This window comes from Sorex araneus, chromosome X (assembly GCF_027595985.1).
Source record: "Sorex araneus isolate mSorAra2 chromosome X, mSorAra2.pri, whole genome shotgun sequence".
Classification (NCBI taxonomy): domain Eukaryota; kingdom Metazoa; phylum Chordata; class Mammalia; order Eulipotyphla; family Soricidae; genus Sorex; species Sorex araneus.
This window is the reverse complement of record NC_073313.1, coordinates 326,823,467-326,845,143: the sequence shown is the minus strand read 5'-3', so window position 1 is coordinate 326,845,143 and position 21,677 is coordinate 326,823,467. Positions and strand designations below refer to the sequence as shown.

Sequence of the window (21,677 nt, the reverse complement as noted above, 5' to 3'; positions counted from 1 at the left end):
CTTGTTACTGTGGCTTAGTTTCAAAGTAATATATACTGAATGAGCATTAGTTTATGTATGGGCACATGTTTACTAGTTCTCTTGCTAGTCCCAGTCAATTTCATGATTTTCTTTCTTAGTCCTTTAAATCTGGGGAACACCAGTATTGTTATGCTCCCTCTTTCCCTGCTGTGTAGTCTTCCTAGTTAATCTCATTCATTTCCATAATTTTAACTACTATTTATATGACAGTATATTCCAATTATATCTCTGCTGTCCATAGCTCTCGTCAAAGGATTTATATAACTGCTCACTCTACTTTTCCATCTGGATGTTTAGATTCATCTCAAACTCAATAACCTCTAACAGAACTCATCAAATTCAAAGATTTCCTGTGTCCCCTAAGTCAATGATTAGCAACACTAACTCATAATCACAGAAGCCTCTGAGTCATCTTCCTTTCCTATATTAGATATTGTGGTCCCCAATTCTAGCGTTGCTTATTTTGTTTGGGCAATCTCCTCAGTTTTCAATAGGATATCCACACCTCCTTATCACAACTTTCGGGGAAGTGAACATCTTTACCCCTTTACCTAGGGGTAAGCTATATGTATTTGTCTTAAAAATGAAGGCCTCATTCCATAGCCTCCATTTTTAGTTTATATATAGAGATATAAGTAAGGTCTGGCGGGTGGGGGGAGGTGGGATTCTGAGAAAGGAATCGACAAAAGTTACTCTTCTTGTCTTTAAGTGTGAAACTTAGAGGCATAGGCCATTAGGCCAAAAAGTTAATTGTAAGGAAGTAAAAGCAATGAAACAAAAATGTCCTTAATTATTTCACCAAGCTATTGAATCATTCACCTCTGCAGCTTACTTTTTTACTAAACTTCCTGGGCCAATATTGTTTTATTGGCTTAGTCACTAGGGTTGGATTTTCTGCTGCTTGCAACCAAAAGTGTCAGAACTGATAACTTTCCTTTATCCTTCATCCATAAACACTAAAGTTCTACTAATTTTATTTTTTAAGTAATGTGATTACTTTCAGTTCTATTTTCTGTCCTATCACTGTTAGTGCCTTTCTTCATGGGCTTATCTTTTTATTTTTGTCTTATAATAATTTAACAGGCTGCAGTCATGCCAAACATAACAAAAGTCTTTCTAAAATGCATCTTACAAAAATTTCATGGTTATAATTCTAGCATGCCTTTCCATTGCTTCCTCAAAAAAAGTCACATTCCATATTTAGTATATAAGGTCCTTCATGATCTAAATCATCTCCTTTGCCTTTTCTGTCTCTCCTCTTTTCATTCCCCCTACCCCCACCAAACCCCATTCTACCACCAGCAAAACTGAACTCTTTGCTGAACCAAAATATTATTTTTGATCTCATACATTTAGGACTTTGCTCTTGCACCTGCAATGCTCTCACTCATTTCTCTATGGCCCCTCCTTTATCAAAGTACACAAACACACTAACTCCTCCTAGTCATTTTCAAGTTTAAATGTTCTTTGAAGCATTTCCTGACCTTGTTTGAATCTGAAGTAGCTGTGTATCCAAAACATCCTATGTACTTTCCTATTATAGTGTTTGTCACAGAGTCTCTTTATTTGCCTGTTTCCTCCTCTGCACAGGAAGCTTTTTAAAAACAAGGAATTAGTTTTGTATCTTTATTTCTGAGACTTAATAAAAGCACCTGGGACATAGTATGTAGTTTTTTTTTTTAATACCTGAGTAATTATGTGGTCTGTAAACACAGGCATTTATGATGCTGATGTAGCCTTGTTTGAAAAACTTCGAATTTCCCTGCTCTAAATGTTTCTGATGTCTAAGCATTGTTTTCTTTCACAGAGTTCGAGGCTCTAGGTAGGTAGAAAACATAAGTCCTTGGGACATGCTACCTTTAACACTCTGAAGATCCAGTAACTAGTTCTTTCAGCAGCCTCCTCCACCAGATTCAAAGCTGGGAGCCAGTATGGGTGTAGCTGACCAGCCCAACAGCATACTCAGACCTTGGTTCAGGTTTTTATTGGCAAATAAATAATTGCCAATAGATGTAACTAAACAATTTTCAACTTTACTTATATTTCACCAAAAATTATTTATTAATTTTTTGGTCTTAGACATTAAAATTGATTGCTTTATTTTTATTCTAGTTTAGTAAACAGGGTTACAATATTGTTAAAGTTGACGTACAAAGTTTGAGCCCTCCTCACCAAAACCACTGCCATTGTACCTAAGACCCTCCACAACCGTACCTATCAACTGGAGTTTTTTATACAATCATGTAACCATCTCAATCCTAATCTTTACCTTTTCTACTCAGATGTGACTAACCTAATGAAGAAATTACGGTGTTCTGATAGCGTTTTCCTAATAGCCTGGGCCCTAGATTGAAATCAAGGTTGAGAAGATTGGCTTGGGATAATTTGTATGGAGAAGTACTTGTAATTTAGGTTTCGTAAGAAAAATCAAGCGGCAGGGAAAGACCAAAATAAAACGACCAAAGTTAGATTTCAATGGGCACTTATGAGTGGTGAGGTTAGGAGTCAGTGTGTGTTGGGGGGGAGGGGTGTGGAGCGAAGGGCGGGATCCCCAACTGCTCCGCAGTACAAGACTGGCCTTGTTCAATCTACAGTAGCCCTGAACGTGTCCGTCTTCAGTGTGTCGGTGACCATAGTAACAGTGGGGACGGACCACTTCCCCGGAAGCATGCGCAGTACAGAGAGAGAAGAGAGGAGCGAGCGAGGAGGGGGGAGGAGAGAGAGAGAGAGAGAGAGAGAGAGAGAGAGAGAGAGAGAGAGAGAGAGAGAGAGAGAGAGAGGAGAAAGGGAGAGAGAGAGAGAGAGAGAGAGACCGGGAAACCGGGAGAGAGAGAGAGAGAGAGAGAAACCGGGAAACCGGGACGTGTCCGCGACAACAATGTAGCCTTGTACATGCTTTCAGAAAACTACAAATCCCAAGAGACCCCTCGGCGCCCCGGCGCCGCCTCCGGCTGTAGCCCCGCCCGCACTCCCTCCCTCTGGCCCCGCCTTCCCGCTAGTCCCTCCCCTCCTTGCGAGTGTGTGTCAGTGACCCAGAGGCGGTGAGAGGCGGAGGGACCATCGGGGGGCGCCGCCGCCGCCTCCTCTTTTTCCTCCTCCTCCTCCAGCAGCAGCAGCAGCAGCAGCAGCAGCAGCAGCAGCATCTGCCGCGCCGCACCAACCGATTTGTCTCGAGCCCTCCGGGATCGCACCACAAAGCGGGCCCCGCGCCTCTCCCTCCACCTCGAGCTCTCGGGCACTCGGCTCCGCGGCCAACTTCCCCCTCGGCCCCGGCTGGGCCGCCCGGTGCGGAAGGCGCGGCCGAACGCCGCGGGTCCGTTGGCGCTCCCCGCGCTCGCACACTTCACCTCCGCGTCCAGCCTCTGGGGGCCGTGCAGGGATTTCGGGCCACCAGCAATTGTCCGGTGAGTGTGGCCGCCGCACGCCGCGGGAGGGCCGGCGGCGGGGTGCGTGGCCCGAGAACGCGCAACTTCCTCGGCGGCTCCGGAGGTGGGGGGTGGGGGGGCAGCCGCCGGCCGACGCTCCCCCCCCCCGCCCGCCTGCCGCCTTGCGCGCCCCCGCGGCCGCGGCGACCGGGAGCGGAGTTTGCGGCGCCGGCATCCCGCGCCCTCGCTGGAGGAAGCGCCTTTGTCAGGAGCCGGCCCGGCGCTCCCTCCCCCTCGCCCGGCAGCGCCGGCGGCCAAGTCCGAGCCCCGCGCGCGCCCCGCGGCCGGAGGGGGCTCCGCGGGGGCCGGGCAGCCGGAGGGCAAGGCCGGAGAAACAAAGGGGACGGTGGGCTTTTCTTTTGTTTGTGCAAAATCTGACAACTTCTTTCCCCTTCCTTACGTAACGCAGACTTTCAAGTTAGTCATTCTTTTTTATTGTGATGATGATGATCATCTCTGCGAGTCTCTCGCGTTTCCTTTCATCTCTGCATCTCGGAGCATTAAAAAAAAAACAAATTAATTACACCCCCCCCCCCGGGGCCCTTCTGAAACTAGTTGATACGCCCGTTTCCGTAAGTGGGTAAACTGAGGCCCCGAGGTGCTCTGGTAATTGATGGATACGCCAGATCTTCCTGCTGCGTCTCGGCAGGTCCGAGGACCTTGAAAGCGTTTATGAGGGAAGAACTCGTTCTCCAGTGCCCCGTGGAAAAGTTCAAGATGCTCGTTTTCCTTATGGGTTAACTGGAGCCTAAAAGAAGTCTGGGTAATTGTTAGGTAGTTCAAACAATAATTCTTCCTAACCTCGTGTTTGACTGTAAAGGGGAGGGGGGGAAAAAACCTTCAAAGGACCTTCTTGAAAAACGCGCCTGTGGTGTGGGAAAGACTCTAAATCCTACACGCGGCTCCTCGGCTACTTTTATTTGGGGGCCGGTGGGTCTCCCCGGGCGGAAGGCTGGGGGCCAGGCTGGGCGACTCAAATGTAGCGTTCACTGATCTTAATCGCGGCACACAGGAAACCCGTGTTGGTCTGAACAGCTCCACCGACACGGCCGTCGTTGAGAACCAAACGGGATCTCAGTGGATGTTGAGCACTTTCGGAGAGGGCTGCTGGTGCCTGGAACTAAAACTCTAATAAGTGCAGGAAAAGGTTATCTATTTGTTTTGGTTCGAAGGCTGTGGACTTTTCCCCCTTAACTCAGCACTTGGTTTCTTGGCTTTCCCAGCAGCAGCTGATCTTTTGTTTTCAGAACCGGCGTGGCCTTTTTTTTTTTTTTTAACCATTTCCCCCCCCCCCATAAGACTATGTATTCTATCATTAGTAATTTTGTGGTTTGTGAATTAGTAACTTTGAACATTTAGCATGTGCTGTAGTATGAATTTAAATTTTTGTTTCTTCGGGTCTTGTTTTTCTTATAAACAGACGATGTTTTCACTGTGTGATGTGATCTTCGTCTCTCAAAAACTTTGTCCGTATGGCATAAGTACAGGCTATACATTTCTTAGGCTTTTTATTCACGCTACAACCTTTTCTGGTGGAAAATACTTAACTCTGAGGGCGAGTTTGTTTACTTTGGTAGTTGAACCAATTGAAAGGTACCCAAAAATTTGAATCAAGCCTCATTTCTACTGGTTATTTCCTGAGGTGAATCAGACCTGGAGTCATAGGTATTACTTTCATTTACCCTAAATTCTCTTGAATTTAGTTTCTCCCTATCTAATGAGTGACCCCCGAGTTTCAGTTACCGTGGTGCCATCTAAAAGAGATTTAAAAAAAAAAATCATTAGCCGTAGTCTTCCTACCTACCTACCTATCCTTTTTCTGTAGAACGTTAAAAAGAGATCTTGAGTTTATAAACAGGAAAACAACAGTTCCATATATGGAAAGTTGGATGTAGTGTAATGGTTATAATGTCTCATCTAATTTGCAGTGTTTAAAGAGAAAACTGTCACTAAGGATTTTATTAGTGTTATTGAAGTGTCATAATGGTATAACATTTATTGACCTGGGGAAAAAATGAACTAAGAAGGCCTAGGATGTGGCTTAGTGGTAAAGCTCATACCTTGTATGCACAGACCTGAGTTAAATCCCTGTTAGGGCAAAGCAAAACTAAAAATTCTCCCTTGATGGCAGATATTTATGGGAGTGGGGGGAAGATGTTTCTGCTCTCCTTAAAATTGTCACTTAAAAGGATCATACAGTTGAAGAATTTACAGCCCTAAATTACAAAGGCATTTGTACTTATTTTTTTTTAATTGAGGTATTCCATGATATTAGGGTCATTATTTTTAAGTTGCAGAGCACTCATTCATCTACCAGTGAGACCAGGCCTCTCCACCTGTAACAAACCACAATTCCTTCCCACTCCCCAGCCCTCTTACCCCTTAGCTGGCTCTGTTGATCATGTCTCAGGACTTGTATCCATTGAGTATTGTCTGTTTCCTTCTTCATTTCTGTATACCCCACATTTGAGCTACATCATCTGGCATTATATTTTACTGTTTGATTCACTTCACTCAGCATAACTGCCAATTCTCTCCAGGTTGCAGTAAATTGCAAAATTTCATCTTTTCTCCCAGTTAAGTAGTATTTCATTGTGTGTACAGATACACCACAATCTTTATCCATTCATCATTGGACATTCAGCCAATGTAAGTAGTTCTGTGACGACCATAGGTGTACCCATGTCTTCTTGGATTAAAGTTTTTGTACTTAAAGGGAATGATTTATACAATAACTTTGCTCCATCATTGGGAGTCCAAAGGCAGAAGTTCTATGGAATGAAATATGGTGTCTTTAAATTTCTTTGGGACTCTGTAAAGGAAATTGGAATGACAGGGCAGGAAAGAGTCTGTAGTACTATTGAATGCTAGACAGACAAGTTTCAAGGAGAAGCCTAAGTATGTTTATTTGATTTGTTTGAGCCTCCTTTCATGTTGTCAAAATGTTTCTTGGATATTGAGAGTTCTGTCCCCAGAGTTCTGTCCAGTACTTAGATTATTATCCAGCAGTTTGGATGATAAGAACCACTGTAATTATACATTGTGAATAACTTAATTTTTCAGAGAGAAGCTTCTATAGTTGATAAAATATTTTAAGCCTAAAGACAGATTTGAAAGTTAACATTCTCACATACATAGACCTTATCATGGCACATCAGTACAAATATTAGTACTTACCCGAAAAATATAGGAAGATTATTTTATTATGTATTTTTAAACTGTACATGTGGTATCTTAAAATTTCACAATGGTAATTTGGCAGAGATGGCTCTAGGATTTTGTTTTTAAATCATACTGTCCTAAATGTTACATTTATTATGTCTCTTAGTTGAGGTGAGTAAAATAAATTTAATAGCCAGTGGGAAAAGGTAATCAACAGAATGAAGGAGATTTAATGAAGATATTTTTAAAAAGTATAAATTAAGATTCTTGGCAGCATGACTTGAAGGACAGCATTCTAACTGAAGTCTTAGAAACAGTGAATTTCATTTAACACTTCTGTTTATAGATTTCTTACATCTTTTCTAGATTCCTTCTAAATACATCACACAGGAAAAATAGAAACCATTCTTCCAAGAGATTTAGGTTTTTAAATTTTTTTCACTCATGTGATAGTGAAGGGTTTATTGTTGTTTTGTACTAAATTTGACCTCTGTAGAGAAATACTTTGCAGGACAAATATGGGAACCTCCAGATAAGAAATATTGGTCAATAAAAGATTGGTATAATTTCAAATTTCACCACTGTTTTTTTTTTATGTTAAAAGACCACTTCTAGTATTTTTTCCTTGCAGAGATTGAAAATTAATGCCTAACATATTAACTTGTTGATCCTAAATTCTTTTTGGTTTTTCTGCTCAATGAATTTGCAAGTAGTACAGAGAAAAAACAAGATTCCTTGAGTAAATGTTAGGTAATTTCCGATTGCTTTTCAAGTAAAAATAAGTTATTGAAACCTGAATATCTGCGTGGAGCCTTTTAATTAGCATAGATTCCTTCAAACTCAAAGGCAAAGGGCTCTGTCAGGTAATTTAAGAGAAATGAATTGTAAATGAGTCTAAGAAGACCTGAATATTTTTTCAGAATATTCAAGTTTTCTTAGAGTCTTCTTATACCTATACATCTTATATCACCCCTGTAACTATTTATAGGAAACAGGCTATATCTGTAAAAGGGTAAATCCTGACATTTGTTATCATCTCTACCAGTTAAACTTGACGATTCATTGAGGGTTTTTTTTTTTTAAGTTTTTAATGCAGGATGCATGTAGTTTACTTTTCAGATAGCTTATTGCTGATTTTTAGTTTATAACTGATCTCTAGGGATATTGTTAACTAAAAATATATAGTCCCCAGTTTCCCACCATCAATCACATTTTTTTTTGTTAGGTTTTTGGCTGCAATTTGTTTTTCCCTCTAAGATTGGCTAAAATAAACCAAGACTTGTTTAAACATTCATGACAAGAAGTATAGACAGTAATTTATTATTATCAACTTCAGCTAAATTTCAGTGTACAAGGTGATACACTGGCTAAAGTAGGAATAGTAAGTATATTTCACCTTGGGTACCAAATCTGATGGTGGTAGGTGGTGATTGCTTAGGGTTTTAAATTTAGGAAAGGAGGAGTTTCTAGTTCAGGAGTTCTAGTTCAGACTCATTAGGAAAGAGTGCTGTGGGCAGTAGACATTTGGCATGAATGCCAGATATTCATTCAGTAAGTATTCATTGAATGCCTTTTACATGTCAGGCACGGTTCTAGGTGCTGATATCATACAGACTTAAATCTGCTTTACAGTGCTTGCATTGTACTAACTCTGCAATGAAATAAATAAGTAAAATAAAAATATTCCATATTTTAGGGACAGATGATCTGGTTTCTTCAAAAATAAGTAATAAAAATATGAGCAGGAGGGGAGATATTAAGATTAAGAGATTTAATAAGCATATTCCTTAAGTACAGTGTATGGAACTTAGATCTTGCTTTGAACAAAGTAATGTAAAAAGATGTAGCACTATAGCACTGTCATGCCGTTCATCAATTTGCTCGAGCGGGCACCAGTAACGTCTTCATTATGAGACTTGTTGTTACTGTTTGTGGGATATCGAATATGTCACGGGTAGCTTGCCAAACTCTGCCTTGCGGGCAGGATACTCTTGGTAGCTTGCTAGGCTCTCCGAGAGGGACTGAGGAATGGAACCCAGGTTGGCTGCATGCAAGGCAAGTGCCCTACCCACTGTGCTATTGCTCCAGTCCATAGGGGAAATTTGAACACAGACTAGATAGATGGGAGAAGAAATTATTACATTTCTTAGGTTTGATAATAGAGTCTTAAAATAAGAATTCTTACCATTTAGAGACATAACTCTATTGAGTTACAATATAGGTACCTGGAATTTTTTACTTTAAAAGAATTTGGAGGGCAGCGGAACATAGATGAAAGAAACTTAATTGGCCATACATAACAAACTCTTGAAGGTAGAGATGATAGATACATGAGTGTTTCACATTTTTTTATGTATATTTGAAAAATTACATAGTGATCAATTTCATACACAGGAGAACAGAGGAAGTGAGAGTTTAAGTATGGGATTGTAGGGGGATTCAGAAAAGACTTCATTGACAACATGAGAAATAAAACATTTGAGTAAAGACCTAAGGAGGTGAGGGAGTATAACCTTCCAGGTAATCATGGGACTCTACATTCCAGGCTGAGAGAACAAGAATAGTGTCCCTGAAATAGGAGAGCTTTACTACAAGGCAACAAACAGCTAGAAGACCTGTGTGCTGGATTAGAACAAAAGTAGTGGGAGATAGAAAGAGAAAGAACAGAAGAGACCAGATTGTGTAAGGGCTGGTTGTCCATTTTTACTTTAAAATAAGAATATTTATTTTATACTGTACACTTCCCTATAATAAATCCACTTTAGGCACCCTCCTGGAAGCCTTTTAAAATTTCAACAGCGCTAGTATTGTGCAAAGTAATTTTTGGAACTCCATTAAAAAAAAATTGCCATCTAAACCAGTTTGAGGGCCACATATGAAAAGAGCTACTTGTAAATAGAAGAAAGAGGTATTAGCCACATAATGTCTCATTTTATTTATCAGTATGACTCAAAGGATTCTGACAGGAAAAAGAGAAAATGACCAAACTGTTTCTAAAAATCAGATCTACTGATAATGTAATTTTCTGAGTGATATTTTTAATTTTTTAATTAAAATTTTCTTTGTAAATCCCTCTCAAGAAGTGCTCAGGAGGTCTGAAGGTATGTCTCACGGGTTTCTAAAAAATTTGATCCTCTATAGATTTAAAGTGTTCTGGTCAAGTGTAGCATCTCTTAGTATGAGTATATAATTTCCAAGAGAGACTAATATAAAAGAGAATATATCATTTGTAATTTAAGTTCTGATTTATTTATACACAGAGACCATGCATTTCTTTTGTTTGTTTTTGGCTTTTTGGGTAACACCCAGCAATTCTCAGGGGTTATTCCTGGCTATGCAGTCAGGAATTATCCCTGGCATTGTTTTGGGGACCACCATATGGGATGACAGGGATCGAACTTAGGTTGATTGAGTGCAAGGCAAATTATCTTCCTATTGCTCCAGTCCCCCAATTCATGTGTTTTAATGCTTAAGGAAAGTTTCAAATAAATTTCATTTGTCTCATGCATTTATGATCTAAGAATGACACACTTATGAAATCGTAGGCCTTTGTTGTTCCTGTGACCTATAGTTGTGGAACTGAAAGAGTAGCAAGCTTCTACTGTTAAAAATAAATCTGTCCCTTGTATTCTTGCTTTGATTCTCAGATTAATATTTATTTCAAGAATGTTCTGCTTTCCCATGAAACAACTGCTTTTAAACTTTTAATAAAACTATAGGGAAATTGGGTCTCATCAAAATATTTGAAGGCCTCTCGGTCTTCCCTAACCTAAAAAAGAAGACATAAACATTAGTTTTCTTTTAGAAATTACTGTTTAGGGATTTGAATTTGTTCAGTGTCTGGAGGGTACACATGTTTTGTTGTGTGAAGTGGTGGGGAGTGGAGGTATTGCTAATGTTTGGTGGTCAGACTTCTGGCCTCATGCATGCAAGGTAGGAGCTCTACCAAATGAGCCACATTTCTGGATTGTAAATACTTTTTTTTAATCATAGGGAAGTATACATGTAGAAGTTGCTAGTTTGGAATGATTATTGTGTGAGTTTATTTTGTAGATTGGAATAAGTTTTCCAAACCCAGATACTAAATTCATTTTAATGATTTTTAGTCTACTGATAACATGGAATTGAAAACATTCTCTCATTAATTTTCCACATGGGAAGGTAACAGTATTTTCTTTTGTGTTTGGTTCTTTTTTATTTTTTGGTGCTGGGGATCAAAGCTAGGCACTGACATATTTGACACGTATTCTGCCACTGAGGTACATCCATAGTTCCTATTTTTATATATACATATATATATATTTAACCAGTAGATAAAATATGATTTGAGTAGAATTTGAACCTTTTTTTTCTTTTTGGGTTACACCCAGCAATGCACATGCACAGGGGTTACTTCTGGCTCGTGCACTCAGGGATTACTCCTGGTGGTGCTCTGAGGACCATATGGGATGCTGGGAATCAAACCCTGGTTGGCTTTGTGCAAGGCAAACGCCCTACCCGCTATGCTATCACTCCTGCCCCTGAGTAGAGTTTGTGAGCTATAGTTCTATAATAACTTATATTAGATGACCACTAAAGAATATTAATATAAAGCTGTATAAGGAATGTTTTAACAAAGCTATTTTAAATATTTTCCAGAAAATTGTTAGGATTCTTTATCTTTAATTCACTCACAACTATGTATACCTTTGGAGGATGGGAGGGTGTGGTGTGTGTGTGTGTGTGTGTGTGTGTGTGTGTGTGTGTGTGTGTGTGTGTACGAGCATGCATGTGCAACCACATTTTTCTTCATGTACTTCACAAATACTACTCAGGATTGAACACTAGACTATGTTTGGAACATGGCTTGTATTTAATTATTTTGCTTTCTATTAACTCTAAAACTCCTTAACAAGCTTTCTGATTCATCTGTTAAAAAAAAAAAGATGGCTATGGAATAAATAAATAACATAATGGAGGAAAAGACAGGCAGGGAGGAGAGAAGGGAGCAAGAAAATGAAAGAAAAAAATGGCTCCTACAAGGTTATTACTACAAGGTAATTTTTGTAACTTAGATCTAAACTTTGTATGACCTAGTGAACTAAGACCCAAATTGTTAAGTAACATAAAAGAATACTATTAATTTGGTTCTACTTTAAGGGAAAAGAATTGTTTTGCAAAAGGAACATTTTATGATGATTTAAACATTAAGATCATGATAAAGCCTTATATTTAAATTTGGAACTAATAATAATGGTGAAGATGATGACATGTAGAAATAATTAAGCACTATTTAAAAAATTAAACCTGTTGCTTAAGCTCTGTAGGTTTCTGCAGCATCAGGTTCCAGGTAATTCTTTTCAGTTTGTTTTTGCAAAGGTACACTAATTACACATTCCTGTCTCTTTCATTTCATCTCTTACTTTCATCTCTTTATCACTCTCATTAGCCCAGTTTATCTTCTTTTGCCAATTTTGGTGGTGCCATTGGTCTTCCATAGTGCTTTCTACATTTGTTTGCCATTTTTTAATACCTATAAAGTGGACTTAGAATTAACTTGTACATGGCAAGTGTAATATTTTTCCCAATTGTTTTTCCTATTATCTTTCCTTGCCCTTTTTGAGATTTTTGGTGTGTATTCTGGTGAAGAGATGTTATGAGTAAATCCTGCCTTATTCAGAACCTGTACCTAGATTACCAGAATTTGATAGTAAATTTAACAGCCTAATGAAATTTCAAAAACTAAATTAAGTATGTTGTCTTTTCTGTAAGACAACTGAAAATAATGTCCATGTAGCTTGGACTCTTCTTCATTTTAGTACTAGTTCCCAAATGGTCTTGGGGAAAAATTGTATCAGAATTTCTGTTGTTTCTTTTTGACGATAGAAAGGAGAGAATATTAAATATCAGTAACGTGGTGACAAAGTTTCTGAGTTCTATCCAAGAGTGAGTTGTGACCTGATTGGCCCGGGAATTCTGCCGATTGGTAAATGCTTATTACCAAACTCAGCATATCAGCTGGCATAAACAATTAAGTTTAATTTTTCTTTCTTTCTTTTTGAACAATAAGTGAAAACAATTGCAGGTGCTTTGTTAGTTCTTTAACACCTTAGTGTTATGTTCCTGGTTCTTGGCAGTTAGTATCTATAGTACTTATTCTTTGGGTTTATACCAGATTTAATAAATTGCATATACTGAAGCACTAAATTCTGATTTGTTTAATTTTAGACTACAGTTAACATAGTGGATTTTTTCTTTTTACCATAACATGTCAAAAAGACCAGGGTTGGGGCTGGAGCATAGCACAGCGTGAAGGGTGTTTGCCTTGCAAGAGGCCGACCCGGGTTCAATTCCCAGCATCCCATATGGTCCCCTGAACACTGCCAGGAGTAATTCCTCAGTGCAAAGCCAGGAGTAATCCCTGTGCATCGCTGGGTGTGACCCAAAAGCAAAAAAAAAAAAACAGGGTTGTGGCTTCAGTGGGTAGAGCACATGACCTTATGTGCACAAGACCCTGAGTTCAATTCTCAGCACTACAGGGCACCCAACTGCACCACCTGGTGTGACTCCTACAACGATGTAAATATATAAAATAATTTTCCAAAGCACCAATATACCCAAGTTGTAACTTGGATAAAACTTTCTCATTAAAATTTATCATTAAAAATGTTAAGTTTATCATTAATGAAAAAGAGTGTCCTTAAAGTTGTTTTTTTTTTTTCTCATTAAAAAATCAGGGCCAGTGCTTGGGAGAGTACAGCAGGTAAGGTTCTTATCTTGTACATAGCCAACTTGGGTTTGATCTGTGGTGTTCCATTTAGTTCCCCAAACATTGCCAAGAGTGGATCCTGAATGCAGAGCCAGGAATAACCCCTGAGCACTGTCAGGTGTTGTCCAAAAAATCAACAACAACAACAAAAACCAGAACTATAGAAAGACTTTCTGATAACTTTTTTTTTTTTTTTTTTGCCCCAAACCTGGCACTGTTCAGGGCTTATTCCTGGCTCCACACTCAGGGATCACTCCTGGCAGGTTTGGGTACCACACAAAGTGCCAGATATTGAACCCTGGTCAGCTGCATGCAGGACAAGTGCTCTGCCTGCTGTTCCATCTCTCGGGGGTCCCCTGAAAACTTATTCAGCATAGAGCAGATCTGTAATTTTAGTAGTACCATTTTTAAAATTCACCATTGACACTTATTTAATAAAATGAAACATTTTGCTAAAACCATATCTGTAAGAGACAGCATGCTTTTTTTAATTTTTAGTTTATATTTCAGCTTTCAAAGCCCATTCTTTTAAGGCTTTTGCTAGTATTTGTCTCCTGAAGCTGTGTTTAAAATGGCTTCCAAAAAGGATTTGTTAGGTTTCAGAACTGAGTAGGTTGTTAATGATTCAGTATACCCCCTCACTTTCCTCCCACTGCTTAAATTGAAAGCTTCTTCATAGCATCTAGGTACCCTGAGTCATCATGGCTAAACCCTAAAGAATTGTCATAAAAAAAAAAATCCTTAAAAACTCACTAAGAAGTAAAATTGTCAGTAAAACAATTTGAATCAGAGATTATTCATTGATCACAGTAATACAGCTTAGAGATTGAGAGTTTCATTTAATCTTTGAATGTACTTTACACACATATTTATATCATAGAACATACAAATTTGGAGGTGTTTTCAAAGTTAAACTTGAATTGACTAAATTTTTATTTTTTTCTTGAGTAGCAAGGATTACATAGAATGTGTCACAGGACAGCTGCAGTATGACCAGAATAAAAGCTACCATATTAGAAGTCAAAAGGGCTAGATTACTGGTTCATTTGCTGTGTGCTCATATATTTCACTTAGCCTTTGGGGGACTCAGTTACCATATCTTGTAAGATCATCAAATTTATGAAAGCTTTTTCTGGAACAGACCACAGCAGGTTGAACTAATTACTGATCCCAAACCAGCTTCAAACTACGTTATGGTACACAGCATACTCAGTAGCTTGATGATTGGCATTCTAGGTCAAAATATGTCATTTCAAACTTAATATAAGGTCAGATCATATGACTTTAAATAATTTACCTGTAAAAATATGACTTGTTGAAATATACTATGTGTATTTCAGAATTCTTGTTAGGCAGGGATAGCTTGTTTCTACTTCATTTAATGTTGTATATAGACTACTGAATGTACTCCCTGCTCTCCTCCCTCCCCCCCAAAAAAAATTCATATGTAGATATCCTAATCCCTGGCATGGTAGTATTTGGGGGAGGAGTGATTAGGTCATGAGAGCAGAGCCCTTGTGGATGAGATTAATTGCCTGATAAAAGGTTGTAGAGGGAACTCTGCCATTCTCTCATGTGAAACATAACAAAAGAGTGTTGCCTCTGAACCAGGAAGTTGCCCCTAACTAGCACTGAATCTGCTTTGATCTTGGACTTCCTAGTCTCTAGAACTTTGAAAAATAAATCCATGTTTTTATGCCAGTTTATAATAATTCTTCTGAAGGGGGGAACTAAGACATTTTGTGACATTGTAAAAAAATGACTGGATAAAACTCTAAATGAAGTAGGAACAAATTGAAATGGCCTGTGATAGCTTGATTTAATACCATTGCAATACCTAAATGTTTCTATGGCAAAACCTCAGATTAGATAAATTCAAAGTAATATGTCTGTTTGGTGGGTACATAATGAAGTAGAATGCATAGCAAAGAGACTAGAGGCCCAAGTTCTAGCTCTGCAAGTTTTTTTGTTTGTTTGTTTCTGTTTGGAAGCTATACCTGGCAGTGCTTAGGGCTTACTCCGGGTTCTGTACTTTGGAATCACTCATGGCAGGGCTCGGGACCATATGTAGTGCCTGGGTTTGAACTGGGGTTGGCCTTGTACAAGGCAGGTACTTTAGATCCTGTACTAAGGGTATGCATGAGATTCTTCTGGTGTCTTAGAAGGTCTTGGGTTTTTTTTGGGGAGGTAGGGCAGCAGTTTTTCGGGGGGCCCACATGCCACTCAGGGTGATAATCAGCCCAGTCAGTAGACAGGCCAGAGTAGTTCAGTGTTTAGGCTCAGCGATATGGTGCTACTTGGACCAGCAATGCTAGGTGCCACTAGGGCTACACTTAATGGTAGTTGGGGGAACCCTGTCGTTTCGGGGTATTCAGAGCCTTTGCATGCAAAGCATGAGTTCAGCTATTTTGTTTGATTATTTCCCCAGATTTATTTTATTTTTTGCTTTTTGCTTTTGTGGTGCTAGAGATCCATCCAGTGTCTCACACATGCAAGTTAGAAGCTGTACTAATTATATCTCCCCAGCTCTGAGAGGGTCTTAAAGATATTTTGTTCCTATAGGGGCCAGTTTTGTTGTGTGCAGGCATGTAGTGCTGAGATTGAACTCAGCTGCTCACAGATGCCAGGCATGTGATATACCCCTGAGATCCTCGCAGACGATCTTTTAACTCTTCGTTTTTCCCATCTGCCTTCTCCTCCCACATTCTACACTACTACTTTCAAAGTTATTTTTCTAGAGCTTTTTTTTTTTAAGCAGTTGTGTTTTGAATGCCTTTTATGTAGAATGCACTGTACAAGTACAATGAAAGAGTGAAACGAGAACAATATAAGAGCAAATACAAAGTAAGGCGTTAATCAGAATTACACGAAGCAGCCTGTGTTATACAGGACGGTCAGAGAAAGCTGGGATTTTTTTGTTTGTTTGTTTCCAAGTTTTTGGGCCACACCCAGCTGTGCTTCAGGTTTACTCCTGGCTCTGTGTCGGGGATCATTCCTGAACCTGTTTGGGGAAACATACATGATATTGGGGATGGGACCAGCATCAGTTGCAGGTAAGGCACCTTAATTCGTTTACTATTTCAGGCTTCAAAGAAAGCTTTGTAAGGAGGTAACATACCTCAAAGGCTGTAGCCCCTTCATTTAATCTCTGGCACTTCATGGTCTTTCCAGCATCACAGGAGTGATCCCCAAGCTCTGCTGGGCAAGATAGTATTAGACTGAGGGGATCACATGAACAAAGACCCTGAGGTGGGGAAGTTATGTTTTAGAAGTGAGATGATAGGGCATGTCGATGAACAGGACATAAAGGAAATAGAGAAGGATGGTATTACGGGCTTAACTGGGTTAATAGTGATGCCATTTCCTAGACTGAAAAGATTTAGGGGTAGTGCAGGTTTTTGGAATAGCTAGTAAATTTTGGTTTATCATTTGAGAATCTGGAGGATAGGGTAAAGTAGGTATGTTATTTTCTTCTCTAACTATTCACCTCAATCCTAAATTCTGCCTTGACTTATAAAGTCCTTAAATAAACTGAGCCTAATCCACCTCTTAAAGGTACCTCAGATTCCTGTGATTGAGGTCAATTTTTACTGAATCGCAAGTGTACTTGACTACATTAATTTTTATTTTAAGACTGATTTTATTTCTCTTCAAAATACTAGTTTTCAAGATTGTCTTCCTTTAAATTCTCTGTAGCAGGAAATAGTTTCTCTGCACAAAGTAATTATTTTTTACATAACTGATAATAAAAAAATATTCAGCTGACTACCAGAACTGTAACAAAGCATTTTGAGCACTGTTGTGTGTTAAGCACTTGAATTCTCATAATCCTTTCAGATAGGCAGTCTACTCTTAATGATAGACTTTATTTATATAAACTTAATATATGTAGACTCTTATCCAAGTCTTCACAGATGCTTTTGTATGTTTTATCTGTAAAACAACATTATTTACTTAGAACATTAATAAGAATTAAATAATAATTAAGCTACACATGTGTTTTAAATGTAGAAATCTGAAATACTCAGGTAAAAAGCTCACTTTATTGTTATCTGAGAAGTACACGGATATACTTCTTTGTTTCATTTTTTGCCACATGTATTGTTTTTTGCCTCATTCCATTTAGCGCTTGTCCACCAAAATCCACAGAAATGGAAGCACTAATTTATATTATTCTTAAGTGGCTTTAGTTTTTGTGGCTTACTACCATGTTAAATTTTCTGCTAAACACTTTTAGTGACTTGGGTATTCAACATGTCTTTCTCATCATATATCTAAAGTGAATAGTTTTGTGATTATGGTTAACTCTTTCGTCTCTTGAAATTATGCAATGATTTACCTGTTTTTTAAAGTTTATGATGTTTAAAAGTCTTAAGAAAATTTCCCAAGCAATTTTCCTTTGAATTTAATTTTATCAGCTGCTTTTGACTAGGAATTTTAGTTTTATGATGTCTTTGTATTAGATTCTGTACGAGTTGAATCTGCCCAACTTTATCATAAACTTTAATCTCTGACTCTCATTTTAGGCCTTTGGTGAAAAGATCATATCTGGTTATTATTTACAACTTCTTCTTCTTATTATTATTATTGGTTTTGGGTCACACCCAGCGATGCACAGGGGTTACTCCTGGCTCATGCATTCAGGAATTGCTCCTGGCGTTGCTCAGGGGACTATATGGGATGCTGGGGTTTGAACCTGGGTTGGCTGCGTGTAAGGCAAACGCTCTACCCACTGTGCTATCTATCAGTCCAGCCCCACTATTTACAACTTCTATAGATGATTTTCTCTTTCTCCTATTACTTGTGGCAGAAAGGAAAAAGGAAAAGAAAAACTTATATTAGGTCAATACGAAAGGCAGAAAATACAGTCTTGTAGCTTTTGAAGGGAAGACAGTTCTGAAGGAGAGTGTACTTTGAAATATCAGAATCATGTATAAGGAAGAGTCGGGTTTTTTGTTCTTTGTTTTTCTTTTTGGGTCACACCTGGCGATGCACAGAGGTTACTCCTGGCTCTGCACTCAGGAATTACTCCTGGCGGTGCTCAGGAGACCATATGGGACGCTGGGAATTGAACCTAGGTTGGCCATGAACAAGGCAAACACCCTATCCACTGTGCTATTGTTCCAGCCCCAAGAAGAGTGTTTTTAACCTTGTTTTTGCACTTAAATCCTATGCCTAGTATGTTTGTTTACTCTTGGGGGAAGTAAACATACTTAACATAGTTAATAGGAATTTAGACCATTTAGATAACTTCGCCTTTATTTTCTCTTCTCTTTCCAATCTACATTGTGACTTTAAGTTGAAAATTTATTGAGCAAATAGTACAGGGATTAAGGTGCTTGCCCTAGGTATGGCTGACCCCCATTTTCAAACTTCAACACCTCTTGTCATTACCTCCCCCCAAAGGACCCCCAGAAGGGATCCTTGAGCACAGAGCCAGGAGTAAGCTCTGAGCACAAATGTGTGTGGCCACCAAAATAAATGAATGCAAAATCTATAAATATTTAAGAGTGTTTTCATAATCAGTAATGACAGGAGAATATGAATTTTGGAAAGCTTAGACTTTTTAAAAAGCATTACAAAGAGGAATTGGACAAAATTTTAATTGCAGTTTATTGAGTTACATGAATGAATCCAAATTAGCTTAAATAAGATAAATTTATGGTATTCTGAGCCTAGTATTTTTTCATTGAATATCAGGGATATATTAAAGTGCCTACATTCATGTTTCTTTACAAAAAAATCATTCTGACAGTAGGTTTAAGTGGTTTTTACAATTTATTACTGTCTAAAAATTTCTCAACTTCACATTTTGTTCTGAATGTCTTGGTTTCTTTCCTCCACCTACACAATGTTGAAGGCAAGTGAAGCAATAGTTGCAAAGTAACATTGAGTTTTAGAACCCTGACTTTTCAAAACAAAATAAACTTTAATTATAAGATTTCTTTTTACCGATGTGACAAAAAGGGGCTTTTGGCAAGTGTTCAATAAGTGTCAATAATAGAATTGATTAGCTGAAATGGGTAGGAACCTTTGCTGTTTCTTTTTAATAGATACTTCAACAAACTAAGTGATAAAGAATTTACTTAAAGGTCAAAGTAAAAAACAGGGTCGGGGAAATGACTCGAATTTCTAGAACACATGCTTGGCATGTGGGAACCTCAGGGTTTGGTCCCCCAGCACTAACTGCACCAGGAATTTGCACTGCCATGTGTGACCCCAAAACGACAACCATCAAATAAAAGACTAAATGTATAGATCCAAATACCGGCAGTTTTATTTCTGTCAGTGCTTTCAAAGAGAAAGTACACTATGTTCATTAGCTTTGTTTTGTTGTAAAGAATAATCATGTTTACATAATGCCCAATACTTTGTTAGTAAATGAAATATTAATAGAGATAATTCTGGTTGAGAATTGTAAAATGAATGAAATGCAACTTATAGAGGGGCTGGAGTGATAGCACAGCAGGTAGGGCGCTTGCCTTGCACGCGGCCGACCCGGGTTCGATTCCCAGCATCCCATATGGTCCCCTGAGTACTGCCAGGGGTAATTCCTGAGTGCAGAGCCAGGAGTGACCCCTGTGCATCGCCAGGTGTGACCCAAAAAGCAAAAAAAAAAAAAAAAAAAAAGAAATGCAACTTATAGAAATATAAACAAGTTATATCTGACCCTGTAGTAGTGACGCACACTCGCACACGTGCACAGTAACTTTATTTATTTATTTTATGCACAGTAACTTTAAAACTGAACTCACACACACCAGAATTAGCACCCCTCCTTCACCTCTTTACCTCAATTTTAGTACAGATAGGCTCTTAGTTTTGAGTGTAAAGGAACCAGTGTAGGGCCAGAAAGAGTACAGGAGTTTATTAGTTGCTGTCCTGCATGTACCCAACTTTGGTTTGATCACTGGCACAAAATTTATTTCCATAAGCACAGAATCAGGAATAAGCCCTGAGCACAGTTGTGCAAGAAATGTTGATACTGCTTATTAACCCATCTTAGCTTGTACTGAAGTTACTTTAAAAATAATTCAATAAAATGAGATTTCTCCTTCTTGTATATAGGCTATAGATTCTAAATTATTTGAATGGGAAGGGTCTTTTTATCTGAGATGGTAGACTGTGGCAGAAATTAAGATGGTGATCAGATTTGAAAAATAATTTTATTCCTGTCTGGTATTCAGACCTTAATAAAAAAAAAGCTAAATTCTGACATTAAAAAAGTTAATTGAGGCAACAATCTATGTTTACCAGGTTAGTTCTCATTTCATATGCAGTGATTATTTTTCTTTTTTTTTTTTCCGCTTTTTTTTGGGTCACACCCAGCAATGCACAGGGGTCACTCCTGGCTCATGCACTCAGGAATCACCCCTGGCGGTGCTCAGGGGACCATTTGGGATGCTGGGCTTTGAACCCGGGTCGGCCGCGTGCAAGGCAAACGCCCTACCCGTTGTGCTATCACTCCAGCCCCCAGTGATTATTTTTCAAAGAGGAAAAGATCTATGGTTAGCACATTTATAGTTGTTATAGTAAAGGTTCCATTGGGAATAACAGAACAAAAGTTTAACCACCACTAAATTAATATAGGAGACAACAAAGTTCTAGTTTAAGCCATATTTATGCATGTTAAAACCAGACTCACTTAAAACTGTTCAGGAAATATTGCTGTGGTAATCTTAATTTATTAAATTTTTCTCCGAATAAGTTTATGCAGGATGGGCTTATGCACCCATCTTGAAAAGACCTCTATTACTGGCCTTCTCTTGCTCTCTTCAGCCTGAGAAAATGGAATGGATTCAGCCCGTCCCTGCTTCTTGAACCAGTGGTTTTCCATCTCGTACAGAAATGGTGAGGGGAGCCGACCCTAGTCTTCTGGATTCACTGATAAGGATTTTCACAGTATTACTGAGACTGAGCATCAGCAACAAAAAGTGTTCAGTCTTGCTGTCTGTTTCTCTTGTTGCATCTTGTCTTATACCATCCATTGGATCCTGAGGTATTTTGGCATCAGTTTTCCTTTACATTTTCAGGTTAACTTCTCTTATTACCTAATTCTTTCTTTGAGATAATTTCCCAAGAATCTCAAAATGAATTTTTTGTGTCTGGCATAGCCTACATTTTGGGTTAGGCATATCAACATTCCACACAAATTTGGCAGAAGCCCACTTAATTAGAATGCTGGAGCAATAGGACAGTTGGTAGAGTATTTACCTTACACACGAACAACTCAAGTTCAATCCTTGGCGCTATGTAAGGTCTCCAGAGCCAGCCAGGACTGATCTCTTAAGTGCAGAATGCAGACATAAACATTGATCAGA

General features: G+C 38.8%; 1 protein-coding gene across 1 annotated transcript in view; it reads left to right on the top strand.

The window, feature by feature from the left end:
• Positions 1–3,143: 3,143 nt before the first annotated feature.
• The window catches only part of PELI1 (pellino E3 ubiquitin protein ligase 1), a 52,627-nt gene continuing 34,093 nt past the window's right edge, over positions 3,144–21,677 (top strand). Inside the window, exon 1 of the mRNA XM_055120905.1 lies at positions 3,144–3,425. The gene's annotated coding sequence lies outside the window, so the exon portion shown is untranslated. The remainder of the gene's footprint in view (positions 3,426–21,677) is intronic.